Source organism: Zalophus californianus, chromosome 7 (genome assembly GCF_009762305.2).
Source record: "Zalophus californianus isolate mZalCal1 chromosome 7, mZalCal1.pri.v2, whole genome shotgun sequence".
Lineage (NCBI taxonomy): Eukaryota > Metazoa > Chordata > Mammalia > Carnivora > Otariidae > Zalophus > Zalophus californianus.
Genome location: NC_045601.1, coordinates 12,580,887 through 12,591,682, shown reverse-complemented (window position 1 = coordinate 12,591,682; position 10,796 = coordinate 12,580,887).

Genomic DNA, 10,796 nt, shown 5'->3' with positions numbered 1-10,796 from the left:
GGGACCGGTAACTATTTAGTCTGTGCTTGATGTTTTGAATTAGAAGCTCTCTCCCTTGGACTTGACCTCATGCTGCTTTCTTCCTGAGTCTCTCCGTTCATTCAAATGAACTGAATTGAGATTGTGTGGCTTCTCAGATTTTTCTTATCATATTAAGATAAATGGGTATGAAATATTGATTTTTGAACAGCAGAGTTACTTGAGCCACTCGTAGTACTGAACCGTGAAATGGCTTGTCCCAGGGCATACTTACTTCAGTCATATTGACCTGTTTTTCTCCTCAGAGGTGTGTCTGACATGTCCTTGTGACTAGTATATAAACATGCACTAAGCATAATTTTAGTTCCTCTGGGATTGTCTTCAGTTTTTATACCTTATCTGGCTCTCAGAAATCCATTTAATTACAGCTATTTTAATATTTGTCCAGGTCACTAAAACCAGTGAACTCTCCATGGGGAGACAGTAAACTTTTGATGGGCATACCAGTCAAAATGGAATTCTTCTGCAAACACACACTTCTTCAGGATTATTCGTACAAATGAGTAGAGAAGTTGGCAGCCTTTTGATACTTTTGGAGGGATTCTGGTGGGTACCAAATGGTGCATAGCTACTGTCTGCTTGAGAAATGTTAAGAGGCTCAGTTTTTCTGAATGTGTGTTTTGGCTTTTTGAGATAGCTTCTATGCAGGAAGAACCTTCTTTTAAAACCACATGTAGACTCTGGACTTTCTCCAAGAGAAGTATTATAAATATATCAAAGCTGATACTGTGCTGAATTTCTTTATAGAAAGAAAAAAAAGGAGTGGTTAATAAAATGTAGTGTTTGAGTAGAGCTCAAATTCAGAGAGTATCTTCCGTTCTGGCCAGTTTATTACGAACCTTTTATGACAAAGTCCTGATTCCCTCTTCCCCCTCCCTCCTGTTCTGTTCTGTTCCATTTTATACTGTAGCTCTCTTCACATTTCTCATCCTTTTTTTTTTTTTTTTGCTATGAGAGTTTACTGAGAAATAAATGGAGTTCACAGAGTATGAAGAGAAAGACAATCCTTACATATTTTGTTTTATCCTCTTGAGCTTTTGACTGAAGGTAGTTTTGCAAAAAACCCTATTTTTTCTACCTCTATGCTGAGGGGGTGGGTGGGGTTGTTAAAAGCAAAAGCAAACCCGCCAACTAAGCTCTTTAAGTCATGATTCTGTCATACATGATGATATTTCATAGAATTAGCCACAGGACAATTTGTGATGCTGTCACAGAAATACATAATATATCTAACCCACCCCACCTTAAAATCTTACTCTGCACCGTTTGGAGCCCCTGAACTATTCAAATCTTTTAAAAATACCAGGAGAGACCTTGGGTCATTCCTCACTTTAGAGAACAGGTGAGAGAAATGACTTGCCCACCGCCCCTCCCAGGGAAGTGTGGGCATCAGGCTGTGGTTCCTGAGTTTCCTCTCCCTCCTTTCTTGCTCTTCACGCCTTGCTGGGCTGGCGGCCCCCAGCTTCCTCAGCCCTAATGAGAAGGCTCTCGTGGCACGTGTAGTGCAGGTGGGGCTTGGACGCAGCAGCTAGTTTAGATCACCTGTGTCACAGAAGGCGTGCCTGCTGCAGGTAATCTGGTGAGTATAAACTACCTCTCTGCCTGTTACGTGATTGTCGTTCCATAAATCCCCACATTCAGAGTCTGGCATAGAATTTGGTCTCTTTTGCTTTGAAATTTTGCTTTAAAGAACTGCACTTTGGAAATGACATGCTGCTGCGAAAGGTTGAGGGGATCCAGGGAGGAGGGGAAAGGCAGGGTTACTGACTCACCGAGTCGCCCTTGTGCATCAGGCACTGTGCTAGTCCTCTCACATGGCTCTTAAAATGAATGCTCCGCTTCACGACGTGAAAAGGATTTTGGGAATCCATATTGTAGCTGAGGGTATTGTGAGGCATACAGTTGGGACTGGATCCCAGTTTGTCTGACTTCCTATCCTTCCTCCAGGTTCGTTCTTGAGAGGGGGCAGGGTGGAGAGCATGTGTGTGTGTTTTACAAGCCAGATGGAATCCTGAAGAGCGGCTCAGCTCTGACAGCTATTTAAATTATCTGTGACACCGCATCCCGCCATCAGAATGGGTGATGGATTGTTGACAGCTCTCATCGGAAGAGGCTGAAGCCCTGGCTGGTGGAGCGGCGCTCACAGTCTTTCAAAAGTGTGAAGCGTGATCGAAACTTGGATTCTAATCGTTACTGCGAGACTAGAAAACATTTAAGATACAGTTAGGCGGGCTTTTTTTTTTTTTTTTTTTTAAACAACGTAGGTGGAGCAGATCATTATTCTGTTTGCTTGGACAAAAAAAATGCGGGATCTTTTCCACATACCAGAGTTCAGAAAATGTGTTTTGATTTATCTCATGCTATTCATATTCATTTTCCATGTGTATTGACTTTTGCCCTTGAAAATCTATTTCTTCATCCCTTGTCTCCCTTCATGGGCGTAGGTTTCATCTCTCTAGCTGGATGTATACTTTTTTTTTTTTTTTGAGAGAGAGAGAGAGAGCCAGCGCGCGAGAGAGAACATGCACTTGTGTGCTTCCTGAGAGAAGGGGGAGGGGGTAGAGAGGCAGAGGAAGAGAGAGAATGACCTGAGCTGAAATCAAGAGTCGGAAGCTCAATGTACTGAGCCACCCTGGTGCCCCTGGTGTGTATACTTTTTAAGGTCGCTGAGCTTATCTCTTATTTATTGTCCTTCCTCAATTACTCAGGACAAAGTTTAACTCAGGCATCAAGTAAATGCTTATTAAGTCATTTTCATTGTTTTTCAAATGACTAGTTTGAATTATTATGCCAAATAGTTTTTGAGCTTTATCTCTTCAAGTTTTATTTAGTGAGTTTTGTACAGTTCGCCCTAGTGGTTTTTTTTTTTTTTTCCTGTGATAACGTGACAGAGTCCTCTTGCTGAGTTTTAATGCCATCCGGTTATGACTGATTCATGGACTCTTATCAGGAGACAGAGGTGACTGTGAAACTCTTCTCCGCCATTTGTATAAATGGAGGATGATTTTGAGTAGGGTGGTTTTTTTGTTCTTCCATCTTCGGATTTTGGTCATTTTGGAGTATACACTACACCCTCTGTAGTTGCTGGTCAGTTTATCTTCCGTGATTCATTTACTTGCCCAGTTTCTTTTATCTGACAGTTTTCCTCTTTAAAGCTAAGAAAGAGAGAGACCTTTCCTCGGCAGGGCCAGAGTGGTAGAGGGAATTCCAGGAAGTATTCCGTTTACCTTCTCTGTCCTTCTCGAAGTTTTCTCTCCCTATCAGAGAAGAATCTCCTCGTGGCTCCAGCAACCGGACATGCCTGTGTGGAGTTTGGGGTCGGAGGGAGTTGCCCACTGAAAGGCTGGAAGGTAGATTGGAACAGAGCTTGGAAGATCTTACCGGTGTGGTTGAGGGTGTTTGGGCACAACGTCACCTGCCACTGGGGAGGTGTGGGAGGGTGGCACTGACAGGAGCGGGGTGCGTGCTGGAGCCGCGGGTGCGAGCAGGCCATTGCAGGAGGGACCTGCACCCGAAGGACGGGAGAGGGGGTGGAGAACCGCCCAGACCGGGTGGCTGGCTGCCTGTGGGCCGCGCATAGGGAAGAGTAGAACAGAACACTGGCTGCGCAAGCCTGGGTGCCCATGTTACAGACATGGCGGCGGTGGAGATTCAGAGCGAGGCAAGGAGAATTTGGATCCGGGCCTACTGATGTCTGAGGTGTCAGCAGTCTCCGTGAGAAATGTCCCACGAGCAGTTGGAAGTCTGGAGCCCCACAGAGAGGTCTTGGCTGGGTATGTAGGTTTGGATTCCGCCCCTAGCAATGATGACCAAAACCCTGCGAAGGGATGGTCTTGTCTGAGAAGAGCAAGTGAGGAGGGAAGAAAGGGCCCGGGGCCCACAACCTTGTTGTCTGCTTAATTTCTGGGGGTAAAATGAGACTAGCAAATAGAGGAAGGGAGTTTGCCTCTTGAATCCACAGAGCAGGGGGGAGGTGAGGGTGAGTTTGTAAATGTTGTTCATCAGCCTGTCAGACTGGTAAGAATTTAAGAAGGGAGAGTATCTCCTACTGGCAGGAATGCTGGGAAAAGGCAGTCTTCCAGCAGTGCTGGTGGGAATAGTCACCGCCGGAAGAGTTCTGGCAGAGTCTGTTGCAATTTAAAATGCACATAGCCTTTGACCCAGGGGTTCCTCTCCTGGCACTTTATCCCATAGAAATAAAAGCAGCTGTATGTAACTTGTTTGTACAAGAATATTTATTGCAGCATTGTTTGTAGTGGCCAAGAACTGGGAAGTAAGTGGGTGCTTTCAGCAGGGGAATAGCTGGGTAGAACGTGGCAGGGCCATGCTTTGGATTTCCGTCCCTCCTGACCTGGAAGGGTTCCCGCGAGAAATGAAGAGGCCAAGAACCATGTATAATATGATCTCGTTTTTGTGGACTCTAAGATCCTAAAAGGCAGTCTTGTATGTATGGTTCACAGTGCTTGGAAGGAGGGAGGTTAGCACTATGGGAGGAGGTGGGTGGGAGATAAATAGTAAAAAGACTGCCTGCAAAATGGAAAAGGACTTGTATGTAGATGTCCGTATAGACAGATGGCGGGAGGGTGTTACGGGTGAGTGTCTCAGGGTGTGGAGATGTAGCTGAGTTTTTACTTTTTTTTTTTTTTCTTCCTCATGACTTTTCTGTGTTGGTTGCAAATCAGGGAGCAGAGGCCATTGGATTTAGAGTTTAGAAATCATCGGAAACCCTTCCAAGAGCATTTGGGAATGGAAGCCCCATTTGTCATGGTCAGGAATAGCGGCAGAGTACAGATAATTGAAAAGTAAGGAAAGAAGTAAAGTAAAAGAAAGTAAAGAAGAGATTTTGAAGGAGTTATCTTTGGCAGCAAAAGAGAGAACAGAAAGGCACAGGGCAGAGGCAAGGCTTGATGCAGGGTTAAAGAGGCAAGTGGGAAGCGTGCGAAGGAGATGGGTGCGTTGGAGGTGGAGAGGCTGAGCTGTAGATGCCCTGGGGTGGGGGTGGAATGGACGCGGGGCTCATCCAGGTCTGGAGCCCCCAGGGCGTGGCCTGGGAGGTGAGAGCCTCCTGTCTTCTGAGATGGGCATGTGGGCCATTGAAGAGACAGAAAGATTTTGAGGTTTGGACAGAAGTTGAGGGAATGTGCTTTTATAAAATAATATGGGAGGCAGGATTATAGGCTGACTGTTACGGGCTTTAGGGTGGCAGGAGCTACTTGGGTAAGTGCAACACGTTTGGAACAGCCTCTGTGTAGATGATGGAGAATTGAGAACACGTCAGGAAAAAGTAGGAAGCAGCAGAGGTTCAAGTTAGAGAACTGGAAGGCCTAGTGGCCCCTTCTACGATTCAGTGACACCTGAAGGCAAACTGCAGGGGGACTGGCTAGTCCAGGAGTGGGGGGTGGAAAGATGGGACCCTCAGAATTGACTTCCAGCGGGGACGAGTACCGTTTATCCAAGGAAAGGAAGGGGGCAGGAGGCTTTGGATGGGTCATGGCATCATTGTGGGACTGACAGAGGGAGATGGGCAGGTCGGAGGGCCCCTCAGAAAGGGACTGAGGGGGTGAGGACCATTGAGGGACATGGATGGGCAGATGGAGCGGAGTCCAGAGGGTTGCCACCCCTTGGGGGTCTGAGGTCTTGGGGGTAGAGCAGTGGCTTGTTGGATCCTTGTTTGATACATATTTTCTGTCCTAGAACATTAGTGACTTCCTTTTGTCCAAATTCAGCTGAACTTTAAGCCCTCTCTTTAGGATTTCTCATGAAGTCGTTGCTTTGGCTTAGTTGGTTTAGCCACTACCCCTCAAAAACAACCCCCCCCCCCCCGCACGCATCTTACGTGGTTTGTCTGTAGACCTGTATGTCCACATCGGTAGCCACAAACCACGTGTGCCTGTTGAGCACTTGAAATGTGGCCAGTGGCACTAAAGGGTGCTGGAAGTGCAAAACACATGCTGGGTTCTGAAGACTTGGAGTGAAAAAAACTAATGTAAACTACCTTATGAATAACTGTTTATATGGGGAAATAATAACTTGGATATTAAAATTAATCTCACCTGTTTCTTTTTACCTTTTTATTTTTTAAAAAAAGATTTTATTTATTAGAGCAAGCATGAGAAGGGTGAGGGGCAGAGGGAGAAGCAGGCTCTTCACTGAGCAGGGAGCCCAGCGTGGGGCTTGCTGTCAGGACCCTGGGATCCTGACCTGAGCTGAAGGCAGACGTTTAACTGACTGAGCCACCCAGGCACCTCTCTTTTTACCTTCTAAAGATAGTTACTAGAAAATTTAAATTACGTGGCTCCCATTTTATTTCAGTTGGGTAGCACTGCTCTAGACCTTTGGTGCACTTTCTCTCTGCCGGATGCCTTCCCAGCGTCTGTCTATCCACATAGTCATATCTTATCCATGCTGCAAGGGCAACATTAGTCTCTCTTCTCCGGTCCTTGACACTGACTGTCTTGTCTCTTATCACTTATTCCTAGCTCCTGTTGGGAAAGTCGCCGAGTTTCTGGTTTGTATTTGTATTTGAAATCCGCTTGCCTCCATTTCTTATCCCCCTTACCAGAATCTAAGCTTGGCTTTGCCTTTCCTAGATTGTAATCCCCTTGAAAGTAGGACTGATTAGGGTGTAATTCTGTCTCCACTTCTGGGACATCTTTAGTACTGGGCTGTGTCCCTAAGAGGAGCTCTGAAGTTTTTGAATGAATAAATCATGTATTTGCCTCTCCACTGCTCTTTTAACTTTAAGTTCCGAATTAGTACTATAATGCTACCTGTATTTTTATTTATTTATTTTTTTATTTCTTAGACATCACTGAATTTCAGGGCAAGTGTAGTATTTGAAATTGGACAGGCCTGGCCTCGAATCTAGAAAGATCATTTTTTGCTTTGTGACCTTGGGCCCATTATTTGATCCTTTGCACCTTAACGTCCTTGTTCGTAATTGAGATGCTGATACTTCTCAAGGTTGCCTTGAGGAAAAGCCCTGGTACTGTGCTCAGTAAACGTTCACTAATTGCCAGGTCCCTTTAGAACTGGGAAAGTTTGTTTGGAATGTCGAGACTGTGGATGGAAGCCGGTGGTGAATTTACGTGGAACTCTTTCTCCTCTTGACTGCTCGAAAACTCACTGGTGGTCCCATGCATTTTGGCCCTTGGTTACATTCTGATGGCATTTTTGTTTGGTTGCTTTGTGATCATTCTAAACAGCGTTTCCGTCTCTGCTAGAAGAGTCCTTGAAGAAACACATGTTCCTGGCATCCGTATTAGTAGGCAATTAATAAGTATCTGCTGACTGAATAATGAAAGCTGTAAGGGAGAACATGTGCCCAGAGGACATTTTTAAGAAAAATTAAGTTCTTATCAGGGATTCGTTGGAATTAATGGTAAAGTGAGAAATGAATTAAGTGAAATTAAAAATTAGGTGAATGGAAATAAATGAAGTGAATGATGAAATGGAAGTTGTTCATGGGGAGAAGGTTGCAAATGGTGGGGATGGACTGCCACGGAGGTTCCAGTGGGGCCCCAGAGGTCCCTTTTCTCCCCAAACACAGTTTTCTGTGATACATTGGAAAGAACATGAGACTTGATAACTGGTTGACCTGACTGCTTGCCCATGGCCTACTGGACGGGTGTGGGATCTTGGGAGATTCACCTAACCTTTTGGAGCCTCTGCTTTGTCATTTGCAGAGCAAGGGGGACAGATCAGAAGAGGCAACAAGGTGGTAGCACATGGCCTGGGAGTCAGGTTGGCTTCTCCATGCTGGCTTTCCCACTTCCTAGCTCTGCAGCCATTCCCGTGTGCCCCAACTTCTTTGACACTTTTCAAGAGTGAGAGTGAAAGGGTGTCTCCTGTTCCTGACAGAGGAGCTCCTAAATCAGCTGCGTACCAGTGGGTGATCGAACATTTGTTGATACGAAGAATGAGAGGCTGTCAGGAGAACTTTCGGGAAAAAAAAAAAAAATTTTTTTTAAAGATTTTATTTATTCATTTGAAAGAGAGACAGAGCTCAAGCAGGGGGAGAGGGAGAGGCAAACTCCCTGCTGAGCTGGGAGCCTGACGTGGGGCTCGATCCCAGGACCTGGAGATGATGACTTGAGCCGAAGGCAGATGCTTAACCATCGAAGCCACCCCAGGTGCCCTGAAAATACTTTTATTGTAAAATCAGGTATTTTGAGGGATAATTTATGTACCATAAATATCTTTTTTTAACTTAATTTTTTTTTTTTTTTAAGAGAGAGAGAAAGGGAGAGAGGAAGCCAGGGGTGGGGTGGAGTTGGGGGGAGGGAGAGAGAGAATCTGAAGCAGGCTCCAAACCCAGCACAGAGCCTGATGTCGGGCTCGATGTCACCACCCTGAGAGCATGACCTGAGCCAAAATCAAGAGTCAGACTCTTGACTGAGCCAACCAGGTGCCCCTGATTTCATTTTAAACTGAAACTCTGTGCCCATTAGATGAAAATGCCCCATTCCTTTCCCCCAGCCCCTGGCAGCCCCACCCTTCTACTTTCTGTCTCTGAATCTGATGGCTCTAGATACCTCTTTTAAGCAGAATCATAGTTTTTGTCCTTCTGTGACTTGTTCCTTTCACTTAATGTCCTCAAGACTCATCTCTGGTGTATAGCATGGGTCAGAATTTTCTTCCTTTTTAGGGCTGGATAATATTCTGTTGTATGGATATACCACATCTTGTGTATCCATACATAGACGCTTGGATTTTTCCACCTTTTGGCTATTGTGAACAATGCTGCTGTGAACACGAGTGCACATAGGTCTTTGAGATACTGCTTTTAGTTCTTCTGGGTATATGCTTAGAAGGGAAATTGCCGCATCATATGGTAATTGTTTTTAAATTTTTGAGGAACAGCCATATTGTTTTCCACAATGGCTGCGCCATTTTACATTCCCACCAGCAATGCACAGGGGTCCCAATTTCTTTACAACCTCACCAACACTTGTTCTTTTTTTTAAATAGTAGCTATTCTCATAGGTGTGAAGTGGTGGTATAACCAGGTTTAGATAATAAGAATTTATGGAATCTAAGGAGTGTCATTTGATATCATCCATTTAGTTAATCTCATTTAAATAGATAATGAAACATTTCCTGCTAGGTTAAGTGACTTGACCACCATATATCTTGTCATGGAACTTGTCCTGGTCAAAGGTTAGGACTGAAATTCAAGTCTCTCCACTGTCATTGTTGCCTGAACGATGCAGTCTGGTCATTCACTTATTCCCCTATCTAACACATAACACCCATCAGTGCTGTGTGAGGTGCAGGAGTTGACAACGGTGGTTCAGCTGAAGACCCATCCCTCACCACCCATCCCTGGCAGCTGTCATTTTAATGACCAGTTAGTAAAATCTGCAGAATCATGCTTGGTAACTTTTGCTTTTACTTTCCTCGCCTATTGTATTATCAGTCTAGAGGAGCTTATGAAAATGACCTCCCTAGTCTTGTTTTATTTTTTTTTTAATTCTACCATTTATTTTTATTTTTTTAATTTAAATTCGATTTAGTTAACATGTAGTGTATTATTAGTTTCAGAGATAGAAGTCAGTGATTCATCAGTCTTACATAACACCCAGTGCTCATCACGTCGTGTGCCCTCCTTCATGCCCATCACCCTGTTACCCCAGCCCCCGACTCACCTCCCCTGCGCAAACCTTAGTTTAATTCCTGTGGTTAAGAGTCTCTTACGGTTTGTCTCCGTCTCTGTTTTTATCTCAGCATAGCTCTCAAAACTTCAAAATTTTCTACAAAATCATTTGAGAAGAAAATGAGATAAAGGGGAAAGGGGCAGAGATGGTGAGCTCTCTAGCAGCAGTTGTAGAAAGCTGACCATATTTACACATTGTTGGGCTTGCTGTGCAGACACGGGTGCCCGTCTTGTTCTCCAAGAGCTCCTTGACATCATCTCTGACTCATTTAATGCTAATGAGAGACTCATCAACGACCGGGACGCCTGAGTTGTGTTAGTACAGCTCCCACCTTGGAGGGAGCGTTGCTTGGGCCATTGCAGAAGCCATACGATGTCTGTTGTCAAATCCCTTGAGTTACGAGAGGGTAAAGCTTACTGAAGTCAAGAGTATGGTTACTGCTTAAATATAGGCTCTCGTTAGAGAACGTTACAACTGATGATGGTGTTGAGTAAAGTGTTACCAGGCTTGCTTGTGTCATGTCCTGGGTTTGGTTTTGGCTTTGCAGCTGGGGATGTGTATAAAGTGAATGCGTTTTCATACCCGTCTTAGGTTTCCTCATTTCTGGCTTCTGTTTTGATGAGGTGGTTTTTCAAACTAGGGCACCAAGAGAGAAGGAGGAACCCAGTTCCGTTCTGTTTTTTTCCTGGCAAATGAATTTTACTTCCTCTTGAAATCTGTAATCCTTTCCTCTTTGTTCAGATGTCTGAATTTGACTTGGATTTACTTCCAGCTGCTTCAGGAAGTGGACTGTGGAGGAGCCCGGGGGGAGCCCCGGGGGGAGCATCTCAGTGGTAGGGGCTGCCCGTACCCGGCACCTGACTCTTGAAGCCACGTCTCCACCTGAAGTGAAATCTGAGGTGCAAAGTCTGCCAAGATGCAGATTGTTGAGGGGTGGATGTGAGGGCCCTTTTTGATTTGAAGCAGATGAATTTTTACGAGGATTTGCCTTTTAACAGCCAAGAGGCTGTCATTCCGCAGTGAACCTCTGTCCCGTGGGATCTAGTGCAGGTTGGATTTGTACGCTTTTGTGCATCCTGTTGCTCTTGCAGCCCTGAGCTG